The 18,648-nt window shown below is 38.3% G+C and overlaps 1 long non-coding RNA gene and 1 pseudogene across 1 annotated transcript in view; one reads left to right on the forward strand and one right to left on the reverse strand.

Moving 5' to 3' along the window:
* LOC119876816 overlaps positions 1-18,648 on the forward strand; it is an 89,229-nt gene that overhangs the window by 25,650 nt on the left and 44,931 nt on the right. The window lies entirely within an intron of this gene.
* LOC119875794 lies at positions 8,163-9,046 on the reverse strand (annotated as a pseudogene).

Consider the following 18,648-nt stretch of genomic DNA (forward strand, 5'->3'; position numbering starts at 1 on the left):
TCTTGCTGCATGAACTCCAAATAAGGGGGGATAGATAAGTCCTTCAGGCAGCCCCCACATAGGTTCAAATGTTCAAATATGGTCTGTTCTGCTCTGTTTGGTTTAAGGAAGGGAATTGGGAATTGGGCTGCCACTCTGTCTAGACCAAAACCTCACCACACTGGGGAAGGGGTGGAGCAAAGGCAAGTAAACACGAAATAAATTTTCCTACTATTTTTAATATGTATTTTTTATTGTACATTTGCTTGGTCGCTATAGACCTTTGACTACTTTCCATGGCTCATATAAGGTTATTATAGTTGTTAGTTTCTGGACTTTTTAAATGTTTCCATGGGAGAGTGAGGACTTGGAGCTTCCTAGTCCACCTTTTTTCTACAAATATTGTTGAGCTGTGTTTTGTAATTCATTAAGTTACTTGGAACAGTTTGATGCTTTCAGGTGTTCCTTATAAACTTTATTAGGCAGATCCTACCAACGTTTAGTCCAAGATTAATTTTTACTTAATGTTGAGTCAAGGCCTTGTTTATACTCCATCCAATGTCCCATTTATTTTGATGTTTTCTACTCTCTGTTGGAATAAATACTTTTTCTACCTCTGTGTGATCTCTGGGCATTATGCTTTTATATCTTAGGAATTTTAAAAAAGTCCTATCTCAGGTACTTTTCTTACATGCATATACTGACTAGTCCCTTGTGAACACTTGAGGGAGACCTTCTTCAGATCTTAAGAGTTCTCTCTCTGTCCAGCACTTTCTTTTCAGATACGATGCCATGGCCATCTCTAACACCCAGCTCCATCTCCTCAACTCATAGACTGTCAAGTTCTACTTGGGTTCCTCCTTACTATGCCACAACGTGGGAACTTTGTCCAGGCCATAAGCTGACACAACTGTAGAGCTCACCTCATTGATTTCCTATCTCTCAGTGATCTCTATCATTTGTTGCTTGATGTCTAATGTCTTAAGAGTTATTGTTTATTTTGTCTAGTTCTGTAGTTGCTATAGATAGTAGGGTAAATGTGGGCCCTGTTACTCCATCTTGACCAAAAGTGAGAGTCTCGACAGAGTTGTAAAGTTTTCTTTCTATGGTTCTTGCTTTATTTTAATTAGGGCTTATTCCTATGTTTTATTTTATTTTTGCTATTAGAAATAAGTGCTATTCAGTTCTATTTACTAACTTCATAAACAGGATTAAAAATGTCAGTTTATTTCCTTTGGCTTCTGTTATCTGAACACAATTTTTATATCTTTCAGTCTAATTTTTATTCCTCTTTTTTCCTTGTCTAATTATGTTGGCTTGCACAGAGTTGTCCTGCTCCTACTTTATTTTTTTAAAAAATATTTTATCTAGTTATTCATGAGAGACATAGAGAGAGGCAGAGACATAGGCAGAGGGAGAAGCAGGCTCCCTGTGGGGATCCCGATGCAGGACTGGATCCTAGAACTGTGGGATCACGCCCTGAGCTGAAGGCAGATGCTCAACTGCTGAGCCATCCAGGTGTCCCGACCTGCTCCTACTTTAATGAGAAGGTAGATGTTGATGATTTTTGCAAGAAGATTTTTAAAGATTGTTAAAGAAGATGTGATATATATGTATATCTCTTTCTTTACAGATACTATGCATACATTTTTTAATATTACTCAGACATAAGAAAGGAATGAAATCTTGCCAACTACAGTGACATTGATGGAGCTAGAGGGTATTATCCTATGCAAAATAAGTCAGTCAGAGAAAGACAAATACCATATGATTTCACTCATACATGGAACTTAAGAAACAAAACAAACATGATAGGGGAAAAAGGAGTGAGAGGCAAACCAAAAAACAGATTCTTAACTACAGACATCAAACAGATGGTTACTAGAGGGGAGGTGGATGAGAAGATGAGTTAAAAAGATGATGGGGAATAAGGAGTGTGCTTGTGGTGAGCACTAGGTGTTGTATGTAAGTGTTGAATCACTAAATTGTACACCTGAAACTAATATTACACTGTGTATTTACTAACTGGAATTTAAATAAAAACTTTAAAAATTAAAAAAATTGCGCGTGTGTATGTGTGTGTGTTGAGAATGTGAGTGTATAATCATGTTAAGGATTCTATTTTATATACAATTTTTATAAAGAATAGTTGTTGAATCCGCTTCAGATAATGATGGAGTAACCGAACTACATTATGCCTCCAATTGTAAGGAAGTACAAAATGAGACCAAATACATGCACAAGTTGTGTGGACAGTAGCACAGTGGACTTTGATCTTTTAGACAGGAGAAACACACGAGTAAAGCTTCAAAATTGCCCCAGGATTCTGTCTGGAGTCACCCTGTGGACTATTGTAGAGAAAGGTGAGACCCAAACAGAGCACAGTTGTATTGCTATGCTCTGGAAGTAGAGTTAAGCATTTCTGGCTTTTTTTTTTTTTTAAGATTTTATTTATCCATGAGAGACCGAGAGAGAGAGGCAGAGACAGAGGCAGAGGGAGAAGCAGGCTCCATGCAGGGAGCCTAACATGGGACTCGATCCAGGGTCTCCAGGATCAGGCCCTGGGCTGAAGGCGGCGCTAATCCACTGACCCACCCAGGGTGCCCCATTTCTGGCTTTTGAGCTTTTCTGTAGCTGTGCAGAAAAGGAGAACTGGGAAGATGTACAATGTGCCCTTTATGTTTCTGGTTGAATGATAATTTGCACATGTACAGAAGAAGATTCTGTACAATCTAGTTAAGGACAGCTGCTAGAGAGCTGTGAGCTGAATTGAATTTCAGGAGGTTTCACTGTTGTGTTAGACATAGGAGTCCAGTGGACCAAGATGGAGAGAACTCACTGAACATCATAGACACTCAATTGTCCTTCCAGAAAGGCCACTCTGTAGGATAGGACTACTCTAGACCTAGATAAGGGCCACTCTAGTCCCATCCTAACAAAGGTTGGCACAGCTTTTGAAAAAAAAGTGTTATTGATCTGCTAGTAAATTAACTGTGTGCCAGAACAAACCTCAATATTTTCTAAATGTGAGGCTGAGGTACAGAAGTTACAAGATTATCCTTGAACATCTTCTTGTGGATAAAGTATAGAAGTGCTCAAAGAATCATGAAGACATATCACAAGGGCACAGCGGCCAACTTAAAGAGGCTGCCACTGGGCAAGTGTGGGACAATTTGAGCATCAAAATAGTGGTAATAATAAATTATAACATATTGAATTAAATAAGAATTAGTTCTTACTGATATAAATATGAGAGGGAGGAAAGTTCCTTATAGAAGATTGTCAACTTATATAGAAGGAATGATAATGTTAGAAAGTCTATAATGATTGCCACGACTAGTATGTGAAAGTTTGAGGAAGAACAGAATATTTTCATAGATTCAGAGTATCTTCTCACTAGTTAAGGCACCACCTTAACCAAACCAATCATTATCAGTATTGGGACAAATAAAATCATATGCCCCCTGATATAATGCACTAAGAAGAACACAGTATCACTTCTGTTGTAGAACGGTCAAGAGTGCAAAACTTGAAACACTGGACAAATGGAGGGACAGTCTTCCAAATAACTGTATTCTTCCAACAATAAGAGACAAGACAACTGAATGTAATGCATGAGGGAAAAGCCAGCTATAAAGGACATTAGGGGAGTAACACTGTCAGTTTTACTCTTTAGAAATTACTTTATTTGCTTTTTTGGGGGAAAGATTTTAGGGGAGCAAGCATAGAACAAGGATCATTAAGATACCATTGTCTAGCTCCAGACTATTAGGTTGCTCTACGTAGTTCCAGCTGGACATGGTCGGATTTTAGATGGACTTTTTAGCAGTAGACTTGGTAAGAAGTTGTGTATTTTGGAGACACATCTACTGGTGGATTGAATGTTGGGTGTGAAGGTAAAAATATAGATTTAAGGAGGAGCCTGGGTGGCTCAGTTGGTTAAGTGTCCAACTCTTGGTTTCGGCTCAGTCATGATCTTATGGGTTGTGAGAAAGACCCGTAGCAGGAAGTCTTCTTGGGGATTCTTTCCCTCTGCCCCTCCCCCCACTGCGTGCACTCTTTCTCTCTCTTTCTCTCCCCCCCTCAAAATAAATGAGTCTTTAAAAAATAATTAAGGAAAATCTCTAGGTTATTATTGGCTTGGGGAATTGGATGGGTGGTGCTATTTAATGATAAGGTAAAGGCTTGGGGACTATGGATTTTGGGGAATGGGGGATGAATATTCACATTTGGCTTTATTATGTTGGAGGTGCGTATTACTCATTTAAGCAGAAATGTCATATGAGGAATTGGATTTACAGGTCTAGAAGTCAGGGTGTAGGTCTCACCTAGAAATATAAAGTAAAAATCAGTATCTAGGCATAATTGAAGTTATGTTACGTGGCCAGATAAAATCTTGGAGAGAGTATAACCAGAAAAGAACAGAATTAAGCAGGCTAAACAGAGATCTGGTAGAGGAAGAAGGGCCAGCAAAGGAAATCAGAAGGAACAGACAGTGGGTTTGAGGAAAAAAGGGAGTGTGTTTAGTCATTGAATTGGAGTTCATAATAGCCAAAGAAAGGAAACAATCAATCAAATCAATCAAATGGACAAATAAAGTATGCCATATCCATAAGGTGAAATACTATTTAGCAAATAGGGGATCCCTGGGTGGCTCAGCCTTTGGCCCAGGGCATGATCCTGGAGTCCCGGGATCAAGTCCCACAAGGCTCCCTGCATGGAGCCTGCTTCTCCCTCTGCCTGTGTCTCTGCCTCTCCATCTCTCTGTATCTCTCATGAATAAATAAAATCTTTAAAAAAAATTATTTAGCAAATAAAGTACTGACTGATATATGCTACAATGTAGGCGACCTGTCAAAAACATGCTAAGTGAAGAAGCCAGTCACAAAAGACCACATATTGTAGTTTTACAATACATTTCACAACATAGTACTCCATTTATATGAAATGCCCAGGAAAGGCAAATATAGACAGATATTATGTTAATTTTTCAGGTCTTTGGGCAGTGAGGGGAAGTAAGAGGTGAGGATGGGATATGCTAATGGTTATAAAGTTTCTTACTGGAGGGACAGCTGGGTGGTTCAGCTGTTGGGTTCTGCCTTTGGCTCAGGGTGTGATCCTGGAGTCGCAGGATCAAGTCCTGCATCAGGCTCCCTCCATGGAACCTGCTTCTACCTCTGCCTCTATCTCTGCCTCTCTCTCTGTGTATCTCTCATGAATAGATAAATAAAAGCTTAACAACAACAACAACAACAACAACAAAGTTTCTTATTGGCGTAATGAAAAAAGTCTGAAGTTGATTATGATGATGGTGACACAACTCTGCAAACAGACTATGCCCCACTAAATTGTAAACTTTAAATGAGTATGATATATGCATTATATCTTGATAAAGTTAGAATTTTTTAAAATGTGAAATAAAGATTTTAGACATAAAAAGCTGAAAGAATTCATCACCCTACAAAAAATTTTAAAGGAAATCATTCAGGCAGAAGGAAAATGACAGAAGATGGAAATAAGAATTATAAAAAAGTAATGACGAGAACTACAGGGACACCTGGGTGGCTCAGCAGTTGAGCCTCTTCCTTTGGCTCAGGGCATGGTCCCTGGTCGGGGGATTGAGTCCTGCATCAGGCTCTGGGCAGGGAGCCTGCTTCTTTCTCTGCCGTGTCCCTGCCGCTCTTTCTGTGTCTCTCATGAATAAATAAATAAAACCTTTAAAAAAAAAAAACTACAAATGATTAGAATGCAGGTAAACATATATTTTCCTATTATTCATGTCTCTTTAAAGATAAATGACTGAACAGAAATAACAATAATGTGCATTTAAAATATATGTATAAGTAAAATATATGACAATAAGGCCATAAAGGCATAGAGTGGAGAAATAGAAATATATTATTATAAATTTCTCATATTATATATGAAATGTATTAGTGACACTTGAAGGTAGTTGGTAATATGTTTAATACTTAAACCATAAACCCTAGTATAACAACCAAAATAACAAAAACAAATAATTATAGAAAATCAAATGAGATCAAATGGGTCACAGAAAACACTGAATTCAAAAGAAGGCAGAAGTAAAGAGGAAAAAATGAAACAAAGAACACTGAAAATGAATAGTAGGATGATAAGCTGAAACCCAACTATGTCAGTAATAATAATCAAAATAGGAAGGCAGAGGTTGAGTAATTGAAAAAGCAAGACTGAATTGTATGCTGCCCATAAGAAGCAAATTTCAAATATAAAGACAAATCTGCTAAAAGGATAGAAAAAAGATAAAGCATGCTAATTCTAATAAAAAGAAAGCTGCAGTGGCCATATTAATCTTAGGCGAAGATTTCACAGCAAAGAGTAGGAACACAGATAAAAGTCATTTTATAGTGATAAATGGGTTAATTAATCAAGAGAACGTAACAGTCCTAAATATTTTTGCTCCGAATAACACAGCTTCACAGAAAGTAAAAAAGGACTGAGGAGAAATAAATCTATCGTATTCAGAGATTTCAAGAACCATTTCTCAATAACTGATAGAAAAAGTAAAAGAAAGTCAGTAAAATATAAAAGGCTTGAACAATGCCTCAATTTATATTAATTATATGTTAATTTATATTAACTTAATATAAATGTCCTTCATAAGAATATTTCACCCAGTAACAGCAGAATATACATGTTCTTCACATGCACATGAAACATTGCATTGTCATAATGCAAATATCAATAAATTTAAAAGAATTCAAGTTATACAAAATGTGTTCTCTGACTGAAATGGAATTAAATTAGAAATTCAATTACAGAAATACATCTGGAAAAGCACCAAATATTTGGAAACAAAATAAGACATTTCTAAATAAAGGAAAAATCTAAAGGGCAATTAAAAGCATTTTAAAATATATTCTGGATGAAAAGGAGAATAAAATTTGTAGGGTGCAGGGAGAAATGTATAGTACTAACTAGATCTATGCAAAACCCCTCTCCCATCAACAATTTCAGGTTCTACATTAGAAACAAGATAAAAAGGGGAGGATCCCGGGGTGGCTCAGCGGTTTAGCGCCTGCCTTTGGCCCAGGGCGCGAACATGGAGTCCCGGGATGGAGTCCCATGTTGGGCTCCCTGCATGGAGCCTGCTTCTCCCTCTGCCTGTGTCTCTGCCTCTCTCTCTCTCTCTGTCTGTCTCTCAGGAATAAATAAATAAATAAATAAATAAATAAATAAATAAATAAATGTTTTTTAAAATAAACAAAATAAAAAGAGCAAATAAAATTCAAAGCAAGCAAAAGGAAGGAAATAATAAATATGAGAAATCTATAAAATGGAAAAGAGATACAACAGAGAAAATGGATAATTCCAAAAGCTGTTGCTTTGAGAAATTAATAAAATTGATAAACTCTAGCCAGACTTATCAGGAAAAATAGAGGGTTGAAATTACCAATATAAGGAATGAGAGAGGTGACTGTACCACCAATCTTACAGATAGCAAAAGAAGAACAAGAGGCTATTATGAACAACTTTATGCCAATAAATTCAACTTAGATGAAAATGACAAATTTCTTACAAAATGCAAACTATCAAGACCTTCTTGAGAAGAAATAAACAAGTGGCCCTATAGCTATAAAGGAAATAGAATTTTTAGTCAAAGACCTTCCCAAAAATAAATCTCCAGGTCCAGGTGTCTTCATTGGTTTCATTCTACCAAACATTTAAGAAAAAAAAATACCAATTCTCCAAATTCTTTTATTATTTTATTTTCCTATTAGAATCTTTTATTCTGAATTTGTTGGTGCTTCAAGAAAACAGCTTTGCCCATAATTCACTGTGCCCTGAACTAATGACACCAACTTATATTTGGCCAATTAGGAACAATACCAAACCACATTCTTCTTAGGTCTATTCAGTTAATAAATGGCACTTAACTGATAGTTTCTTTCATATAATCTTTTTTTTTGTTTGTTTTTTGTTTTGTTTTTGTTTTTTTTATAATCTTTTTTAAATATATTTTTTAGATTTTTTATTTTTGATAGTCACAGAGAGAGAGAGAGAGAGGGGCAGAGACATAGGTAGAGGGAGAAGCAGGCTCCATGCACCGGGAGCCCGACGTGGGATTCGATCCCAGGTCTCCAGGATCGCGCCCTGGGCCAAAGGCAGGCACCAAACCGCTGCGCCACCCAGGGATCCCTCTTTCATATAATCTTTAACAAGAACTCATAAGTTGCATTGATTATGTCCCAAGAGATGAGGGATCGATGGTAATTCAGATGAGCACCTCTGAAAAGATTTGTCAGCTTACTGTTCCGCTCTAGCCAGATTTTCTGGAAAACCTTGGGAAAAGACTGAAATTCCCCACCAATCTGAGACTGCATTCGAGTTTTCACAACATTAAATGGGAAAAACAAGATTCCCAACATAGCACCCAACGGACCTCCACAGACAAAATCATTGACCAAGTGGGTGCTGTGAGTTTTGGCGGTAGGCAGATGCTCCTTAATGGGACCTCGAAGGCCAAAGAAAAGGACATTGCTGAATCCATTGCGGAAAAGAACAGGTACCAAGCCTCGATAATACTCTCTTAATTCCATGGCATTTGAGTGCCTTGAAAGCCTGGCAAGTGTTTGTAAATTTGTCATGATGCTTATGGTCTTGAAGCAATGTCTGAACTCTTTCCAATGGAGTGAACATCGCTTCTGTTGTGCCTGCAAGTACTGCTGCCACACTACGGGTTGCAAACTCAGGGGTACTGATATGCTTCCGGAGAAGGCAAGATAAGTCCTCGTACAGACCAAACATAAGTGCCAGTGTAGTTGTCTTCTGCATCAGTGGGGGAAGGATTCCGCGGTACAAGTTTCGAAAGCCATCCCTCCTCAACTGAAGCACCGCATCCCGGGTTTTGATTCCATACAGCTGCTGCCTAAAGAGCACCTTCTGAACGGGAAATGGGATTGCTACATTGTTGAAAGCTGCACAGTAATGCTTCATTTCAACATTTGCAATGTGAGGTGACAGATTTTGTTTTGAAGATGTTAGGATGGGCAGTCGGTCTCTTTTCATGAGCTTCTGAATCCACCATGTTGCTTAAGATCTTTCTTCTTCATGAAAGATATTTTTAACCTGAAATATCCAGGTCCATGACAGTCTTGCCACAGGAAAAAAAAAAAAAAGTAACCAATGGTAGCCATCTCTCTGCTAGATCATGCCATCGCCGCGGGCTCCCGGTACCGCCAGACCTCAGGTCCTCCAGCCGGCGAGCAGTGGCTGCGCAGGCGCAGACCTTTCCACAAACTCTTTTTAGAGCAAAATTGAAGAGGAGGGGATATTTATCAAATTGTTCCATGAGGCCAGCACTACCTTGATGCCAAAACCAGGTAAGACATTACAAGAAATAAAAGTACAGATAAATATCCCCCACGAGCATAGATAGAAAACCTTTATACAAAATTTTAGCAAATTGAAACAAAAAATATAAAAAGGATAATACATCATGACCAAGTGGGGTTATCCCAGGAATGCAGAGTTGGCTTAAAATTTGAAAATCAATTGGTGTAAGTCATCATATTACCAAACTAAAGAAAAACAATTTGATCATCTCAATAGATGTAGAAAAGATATCTGACAAAATACAAGATGCCTTCCTGATTTTTTAAGTTCACAAACTAGAAAAGAATTCCTCCAGCTAATAAAGGTCATCTATGAACACCCCACAGCTAAGATCATAGTTAACGATGAAAGACTAGATGCATATTTGCTAAGATTAAAAACAATTCAAGGATATCTACTCTTAGAACTTCTGTTCAGCATTGTGCTAGAGGTTCTAGCCAGTGCTATGAGGCAAGGACAAGAACTAAAAGGATGAGCACTGGGTGTTATTCTATATGTTGGCAAATTGAACACCAATAAAAATAAATTTATTAAAAAATAATGAAAAATATAAAAAATTAAAAGTAAAAAAAAATTCAAAAGAAAAAAAGAACTAAAAGGCATCTAGTTGGAAATAAAGAAGGAAAGTTGCCTTTATTTACAGATGACATGCTCATCTCTAGAAAATCCTGTGGAATCTGCAAAACAAAATGCTATTAGAACTGGAAGTGAATTTAGCAAGGCTGTAAGTTATAAAGCTGGTGCATAAATTCAATTGTACTTCTGTATACTCATTGTGAACAACTGGACATAGAAATTTCAAAAAACAATACCACTGAAAATAGCGTAAAAACATGAAATAGGGATAAACTTCTAGCAAAAATGTGCAAGGCCAATGTACTTCTGTTGTGCCCAAGATCGCGAATCCGAGAAACCGCCAAGGAGCCGACACCGATGCAAACACACGAGGGTTTATTTACAAGCTCGAGCCTGGGTCCAGGTATACCCCACGCAGCAGAGCAGGGACTTGGACCCCGAGACTAAGAGGCTTAGCAGCTTTATAGGAGCCAGTGGCCAATGGGATACGCAGAAAGTTGCATCGTCATGCTGGTCCACTGAGCCGGATTTCCGGTTAGGTGTGCCCGGTCTCTGACTAGGGCGGGGCAGTATGACTGAGCCGGATTTCCGATTAGGGTGTGTCCTGGTCTTTGACTGCGGAGGGGCAGTGCCCTAAGTAATAAGCAGGTCAGCGCAAGCGGGTGCAACCCAAAATAGAGTCAGTCCTGCTCTGCTTGTCTAGGGGTAGGGTATTTTGTTATTTTCCTGGGTCCCACACTTCAGCTGCAAAACACTGCTGAGAGAAATTAAATGAGACCTTAAAAAATGGAGAGATATACCTGTCCATTAGTCAGAATACTCAATATTATTATGATGTCACCTCTCCACTTTTGAGAAATTGACATGCTCATTTAAAAATTCTTGTGGATAGATCAATGGAACAGAATAGAGAACCCAGAAGTGGACCCTGAACTTTATGGTCAACTAATATTCGATAAAGGAGGAAAGACTATCTATTGGAAGAAAGACAGTCTCTTCAATAAATGGTGCTGGGAAAATTGGACATCCACATGCAGAAGAATGAAACTAGACCACTCTCTTGCACCATACACAAAGATAAACTCAAAATGGATGAAAGGTCTAAATGTGAGACAAGATTCCATCAAAATCCTAGAGGAGAACACAGACAACCCCCTTTTTGAACTCAGCCACAGTAACTTCTTGCAAGATACATCCACAAAGGCAAAAGAAACAAAAGCAAAAATGAACTATTGGGACTTCATCAAGATAAGAAGCTTTTGCACAGCAAAGGATACAGTCAACAAAACTAAAAGACAACCTACAGAATGGGAGAAGATATTTGCAAATGACCTATCAGATAAAGGGCTAGTTTCCAAGATGTATAAAGAACTTATTAAACTCAACACCAAAGAAACAAACAATCCAGTCATGAAATGAGCAAAAGACATGAACAGAAATCTCACAGAGGAAGACATAGACATGGCCAACATGCATATGAGAAAATGCTCTGCATCACTTGCCATCAGGGAAATACAAATCAAAACTACAATGAGATACCACCTCACACCAGTGAGAATGGGGAAAATTAACAAGGCAGGAAGCCACAAATGTGAGAGGATGCGGAGAAAAGGGAACTCTCTTACACTGTTGGTGGGAATGTGAACTGGTGCAGCCACTCTGGAAAACTGTGTGGAGGTTCCTCAAAGAGTTAAAAATAGACCTGCCCTACGACCCAGCAATTGCACTGTTGGGGATTTGCCCCAATGATTCAGATGCAATGAAACGCCGGGACACCTGCACCCCGATGTTTCTAGCAGCTATGTCCACAATAGCCAAACTGTGGAAGGCGCCTCGGTGTCCATCGAAAGATGAATGGATAAAGAAGATGTGGTTTATGTATACAATGGAATATTACTCAGCCATTAGAAACGACAAATACCCACCATTTGCTTCAATTTGGATGGAACTGGGGGGTATTATGCTGAGTCAAGTAGGTCAATGGAGAAGGATAAACATTGTATGTTCTCATTCATTTGGGGAATATAAATAATAGTGAAAGGGAATAGAAGGGAAGGGAGAAGAAATGTGTGGGAAATATCAGAAAGGGAGACAGAACATAAAGACTCGTAACTCTGGGAAACAAACTAGGGGTGGTGGAAGGGGAGGAGGGCGGGGGGTGGGGGTGAATAGGTGACGGGCACTGAGGGGGGCACTTGACGGGATGAGCACTGGGTGTTATTCTGTATGTTGGTAAATTGAACACCAAAAAAAAATAAATTATAAAAAAAAATGAAAATTCTTGTGGAAATACACAGGACTCCGAATAGCCAAAGAATTCGCAAAAGAATAAAGTTTGAGGATTAATACCAAATTACTTCAAGACTTAACATGAAACGACAGAAATTAGGACAATGTAGTATCAGTATAAATATAGACAAGTAGATCGAGGGAACAGGATAGAGAGTTGAGATACAGACCCACTCATATATGGACAGCCAGATGATTTTCAACAAAGGAGAAAGTCTTTTCAACAAATGGGGTGCTGGAATAATTGGTTATCAACATCCAAGAAGATGAATTTCAATTCCTACTTCATACCATATATAAAAACTTATTCAAAATGAGTTGCAGATCAAATGTAAAGCCTAAAACGATAAAATTAATAGAAAACATAGAAGAAAACCCATGAATATGAGTTAGGCAAAGATTTCTCACATATAATTCCAAAAGTATGATCCATCAAGACAAAGTGAATAAATTGTACTTTATCAAAATTTTAAAACTTCTGCCTCTGGAAGACAACGTTAAGAGAATATATCTGCATGTCATCTATCTGGAAAAGGATTCATTGCCAGAATATATAAAGAACTCTAAAGACTCAACAATATGAAAGCAAACAACCTAACTTTTTCCCCAAACAACCCAACTTTAAAAAGAGGAAAATTGGTGTGGCACAAGAATGTTGTATCTTAAGGCCTTTGCCATACTGCAGTGCATACATTGAAAGCCGTGGAGCTTATCAGAGTTTCCCCCACTTCCTGTCTGTATTACTATTGCTGCATAGCAAGTTACCCTAAAACTTAGCCAGTTACACCAGCACATATTTATTATTTCATGATGTCTCTCTGTCAGGAACAAGACATAGCTTAGCTGGATCCTCTGCCTCATGGTCTCTGGTAAGGTCAAAACCAAGGTGTCACCCAAGAGTCTGCAGTATCATCCAAAGTTTCAACTGCAATCTGCTACCAAGCTCATTCGGTGGTTGCTGGCAGAATTCAGTTCATCAGGCTCTTTTGGACTGAGAGCTTTAGTCCTTCACTAGTTGTTTGCTACAGGCCACCTTACCATGTGGGCCTCTCCAATATGACAGCTTAATTCACAAAAGTGTGCACATTAAGAGGGCAATGGAGGGCGGCCCGGGTGGCTCAGTGGTTGAGCGCCGCCTTCAGCCGAGTGTGTGATCCTGGAGACCCAGGATCAAGTCCCATGTTGGGCTCCCTGCATGGAGCCTGCTTCTCCCTCTGCCTGTGTCTCTGCCTCTCTCTCTCTCTCTCTCTCTCTCTCTCTCTGTCTCTCATTAATAAATAAAATATTTTTTATTCAAAAAAGAAGGCAATAGAGTTGGCTAGCAAGATAGAAGTAACAGTCTTTTGTTACCTAATCATGGATACCCTTCAATGTTGCCATAATCTGTTGGCCAGAAACATGGTACTCAGGAGGGGATTATACAATGCCATGAAGATGGCAGGGGGGCAGGGCTCAACAGGAGCCATTTGAGAGACTGCCTACCACATTAGCAGCAGGAAATCCAGCTCTCTAGGTCAGTTTATTTTTAATTTCTGAAATCCAAGGACATATTTCCTTCGAATCACTTTAGCCATACTACTTCTAATCAATTCTTTGGGCTAATGATAATTCTATGTAAAAGTAAGTTTCCTTGCCTATTTCTACCCAGCACCCAGTCTGGTTTCATACTACTTGAGCCACAATGGGGTCTCTGTAGATCTATGCACCTGCCTTTCTGTGTGCTTTAACTTCCTTCTGGAATGACAGTTCTTTATCCATTGCAGAAACTTGGTACTTACCTTTCAAGATTTAGCTTATGCGACACCTTCTCAAAAAGTCTTCCGCTTATGCACCTTACACACATATACTCATACTGCATTCTACAGGCTGAGTGACGTTCCATTTGTTCATTTTACCAACATTTATTATGAGGCTGATGTATGCCTTATACATACTAGGTTGCACTCTACAGATGTTTGTAGTATCAGCAAATAAGTAAATGCTGATAAACAGGGTGTAATGAGTGCATTGAATGAATAGGACTGTTGTTTCATGGGTCCAGAGCAGAGAACAGGGAGTGCCTCTCCATCTTGCTGGAAAGTTCTGCCTGCTAAGTGCAGTCATACTAGCCAGTCACTGATATGGGATATTCCTTAACAATTACTCTACTTCTGTGGGAAGCCAGCACTGTAGTTTTTCATCAAGATTCATCCAAAGCCCCAGAGGCTAAAGATCATGCCATAATTTGTTCCCATGTATGTTAGAGATTTGTGGGCTTTAAGTAAATATTAAGGAACAGTAGGGCCTCCCAGATGCTTCATTCTCTTGAGCTGAGTCCAGGAAGACTCAGTTTCAGTCCTTGGAAACCCCAAAGTAGCTCAATTAACTTAGGGTGGCCATATTTTTTGGGCTGACTTAAGCAAGTGCTGCTGTACTGGATAAACAAGGGTAAATGGAGGGACACTGCCTACAGAGAGGGAAACTAAAAATAGCAGCCAAATCACTCTGGCTAAGAATAGGTTCCAAAAGCACTGTGGTGAGGTGTTACATTCCTAAAGCACAGCCAGTCACTGGAGAATAGGCAAATCACTTAAGACTTGGATTTCTTCAAAAAGTAGAAGTCTCTCAAATTTGGTGACTGAGTGATGGGCACTGAGGGGGACACTTGACGGGATGAGCAGTGAGTGTTATACTCTATGTTGGCAAATCAAACTCCAATAAAAAAAATATATATATATTTTTTTAAGATTTTATTTATCCATGAGAGACCGAGAGAGAGAGGCAGAGACACAGGCAGAGGGAGAAGCAGGCTCCATGCAGGGAGCCCAATGTGGGACTTGATTCCAGGTCTCCAGGATCATGCCCTGGGCCAAAGGCAGACGCTCAACCGCTGAGCCACCCAGGCATCCCCCAAAAATATATTTTTTATTTTTTTTATTTTTATTTTTTTTATTTTTTATTTTTTATTTTTTCAAAAATATATTTTTTAAAAGCAGGAGTCTCATGGAGGAGTAAAGAGACTTTTGGTTGTTTTGTTGTTGTTGTTGTTGTTTTCGTTATGTTTGGAGTTTTATCAGTGTTAATAATACCCAGATGTGCAGTGAACTCTGGGTGTTGTTATGTACATTCTGCATTTTTTTACAGACCCTAGTTCTGATGGTTTTCCACTTTTTATGTTATGTATGTTGCTTTCCCTGAGGTTCTCACATAATCATTCAGGCACATGCTTCCAGAAGCCAATTATCAACCACTCTGAAAATTTTCACTATTATGTGCAGATGCTGCTTGTGCTAAATCTCTCCAGTTCAAACCCAGGACAGATGAGATGCAGTTTGCAGCTTCCTACACATGCGTTTAGGGAAGCTGCCTTCCTGTGGGCTAGGTCACAGTGCCCCAAAACACAGCATAAATGCAGCAAACTTTTCACCTTGGTGATTTGGTCTCTCTTTTATCATTGTGGTTATGGAAACTTGCTAAGTTCCAAAATCTGGTAATTCTCCCCTGTGGTCAGAGAAATCACTTGTAGCTACTATAATATTTTGCCTATTCTCATCCCTGCTAGCCCTGAATCATCATTCAGGTTCTACCTCTAGGGAAGGAAAGTAGATGTGAAGAGCTGGTAACCGTGTATTTTCTAGAATTGAAGTTTACAGATCTGTCTGATGGGTCTCTCCAGTCCATTTTGAGGAAAAGAAAAGGTACTGACTGATACTGTGATCTCAAACATTTTCTGTTGCCCAGTCATTGATGTAGCATTTATTCAATGAAGATAGATAAAGCACATGCTCTGTGGAAGGCAGCAAGAATCATCTAGATTTATTTTCCTCTCCCCTGATCTCAATGAAAAGTTGGGGCTTTCTTTTCCACCTTTTGAACCCTCTTTGGTTGCTTCTGCTTGTCCTCCCCTTCAGGAGTTTGCATTTGTTTTTGCCTAATGAAGCCCTCTCACTTTTCAGGAGATTACTGTTATTTACGTTCTCAGCTATTTAGCATTACAGAGAGAGGTTCCTAAACTGCCTTCTGATTCCCTCTTTCCATTTTCGAGATGCAGAGCAGCACCCCTCCTCCCACTTTGCCCTCATAAATAAGCAAGTTTTCTGCAGAGAATTTATATATTTTGTACACCTATAAAAACACACAACCCAAGTTGCAATGTGTATCTTAGTACCTTAGAAAGACATCTAGACAGACTTTTTGGCTGCAGCAGTACCAAGGAAAGATTCATGCTGTCCTCTGCTTTCATTTCCTCTAGTTCATACAATCAGATGGTCCTATACCATTAAATCTTTTTGTCCCTCTGATTTTGCTCTTCTCCTTTAAAACTGAATTCACTATTGTGGGTCTTTTGCCTCTCTATACAAATTTTAGAATCAGTTTATTTTTTGAAATATTTTTTCAAATTTAAATTCAGTGTAATTAATATAGAGTGTATTATTAGTTCCAGAGATAGAATTTAGTAATTCATCAGTTGCATGTAACATCCAGTGCTCATTCTTTCAAGTGCCCTCCTTAATGCTAGAATCAGTTTATTGATATTTATAAAATAACTTGCTGGGTTTTGAATGGAATTGCATTGAGTCTACGGATCAATTGGGAAGAACAGATATCTTGATAATGTTGAATCCCCCTTTTCTTTGAAGATGGAATATCTATTTTTAAAAATATTGTTCATTAGAATTCTTATTTGTCCTTATATAGCTGGTACATAGGAAAGCAATGGACTTTTGCATATTAACTTTATGTCCTGCAGCCTTGCTATAGTTGTCTATTCCAGTCTTGTCAGTTCTTTGGATTTTCTATGTACACATTCATGTCATCTGTGAACAAAGGTAGTTTAATTTCTTCCTTCCCATTCTGTATACCTTTCATTTCTTTGTGTGTGAGTGTCTTATTACATTAGCTAGGACTTCTCAGACATTTGTTTTTACTTGTCACTAACCACTTGTTTCTCTGGAAATTCAAGCTGATTTTGTTAATTTCTCAAATATTCCATGTGCACATTGGATATTTGAGAACACTGACTTTTAATCAAGGTGCTTTTTTAAAATCAATTTTAAAATTTTTTTCAATTTTTACTTTTTAAATTTGAATTCCAGTGTAGTTAACATATAGTGTTACATTTATTTCTGGTGTACAGTATAGTGATTCAAGAATTCCATATATTACTTAGTGCTTATCAAGATAAGTGTACTCTTAATCCTCTTCACCCCTTTCACTCATCCTCTCACCTGCCTTCCCTCTGGTAACTGTTCTATATACTTAAGAGTCTGTTTTTTGGTTTGTCTCTTTTGCTCTTTCCTTCGTTCATTTGCTTTATTTCTCAAACTCTACAAATGAGTGAAACCACATGATATTTGCCTCTCTCTGACTGGCTTATTTCCCTTAGCATTATACTCTCTGAATCCATCCGTGTTGTTGCAAATAGCAAGATTGCACTCTTTTTATGGCTGAATAATATTCCATTGCATATACCACATCTTCTTTATCCATTCATCAATTGATGGACACTTAGGCTGCTTCCATAAATTGACTCTTGTAAATAATGCAACTATAAACATAGGGTGTGTGTATCCCTTTGAATTAGTGTTTTTGTATACTTCGGGTAAATACCCAGTTAATGCAATTTCATAAGGTAGACCTATTTTTATCTTTTTGAGGAACCTCCCTACTGTTTCCTATATGACTGCACCAGTTTGCATTCATACCAACAGTACGAGAGGGTTCTTTTTTAAACCTCCCATTACTTGCCAACACTTGTTGTTTCTGGTGTTTTTTATTTTAGCCATTCTGATAGGTGTGAAGTGATATCTCATTGTAGTTTTGACTTCCATTTCCTTGATGATAAATGGTGTTGAGCATTTTTCATGCTTCTCTTGGCCATCTGTATATCTTCTTTGGAGAAATGTCTGTTCATGTGTTCTGCATGTTTTTAAAATAGATTATTATTATTGGTGTTGAGTTGTATAAGTTCTTTATGTATTTTGGATACTGGCCCTTTATTGAATATGCCATTTGCAAATATCTTCTATTAGATAGGATGTCTTTTAGTTTTGGTTGTTTCCTTCGTTGTGCAGCAAGTTTTTATCTTGTAGTACCAATACTTTATCTTTGCTTTTGTTTTCCTTGATTCAGGAGGCATATCTAGAAAGATGTTGTAATGGTAGATATCAGAGAATTTACTGCCTATGCTCTCTTCTAGGATTTTTATGGTTTCAGTTCTCACATTCAGGCCCTTAATCTACTTTGAGTTTATTTTTGTATATAAGAAAGTGGTCCAGTTTCATTCTTCTGTGTGTGGACGTCTAATTTTGCCAGCACCATGTGTCGAAGAGACCAAGGTGCATTTTGAATATAGGTTTGATCCTCTTCTCCATTAACCATTAAAAACTTTGGCCTCATTCATTAAGCCTAGTTCTGTTGTGTCTTCACAGTTTACTCTCAAAATCAAAG

Source organism: Canis lupus, chromosome 11 (assembly GCF_011100685.1).
Source record: "Canis lupus familiaris isolate Mischka breed German Shepherd chromosome 11, alternate assembly UU_Cfam_GSD_1.0, whole genome shotgun sequence".
Taxonomy (NCBI): Eukaryota; Metazoa; Chordata; class Mammalia; order Carnivora; family Canidae; genus Canis; species Canis lupus.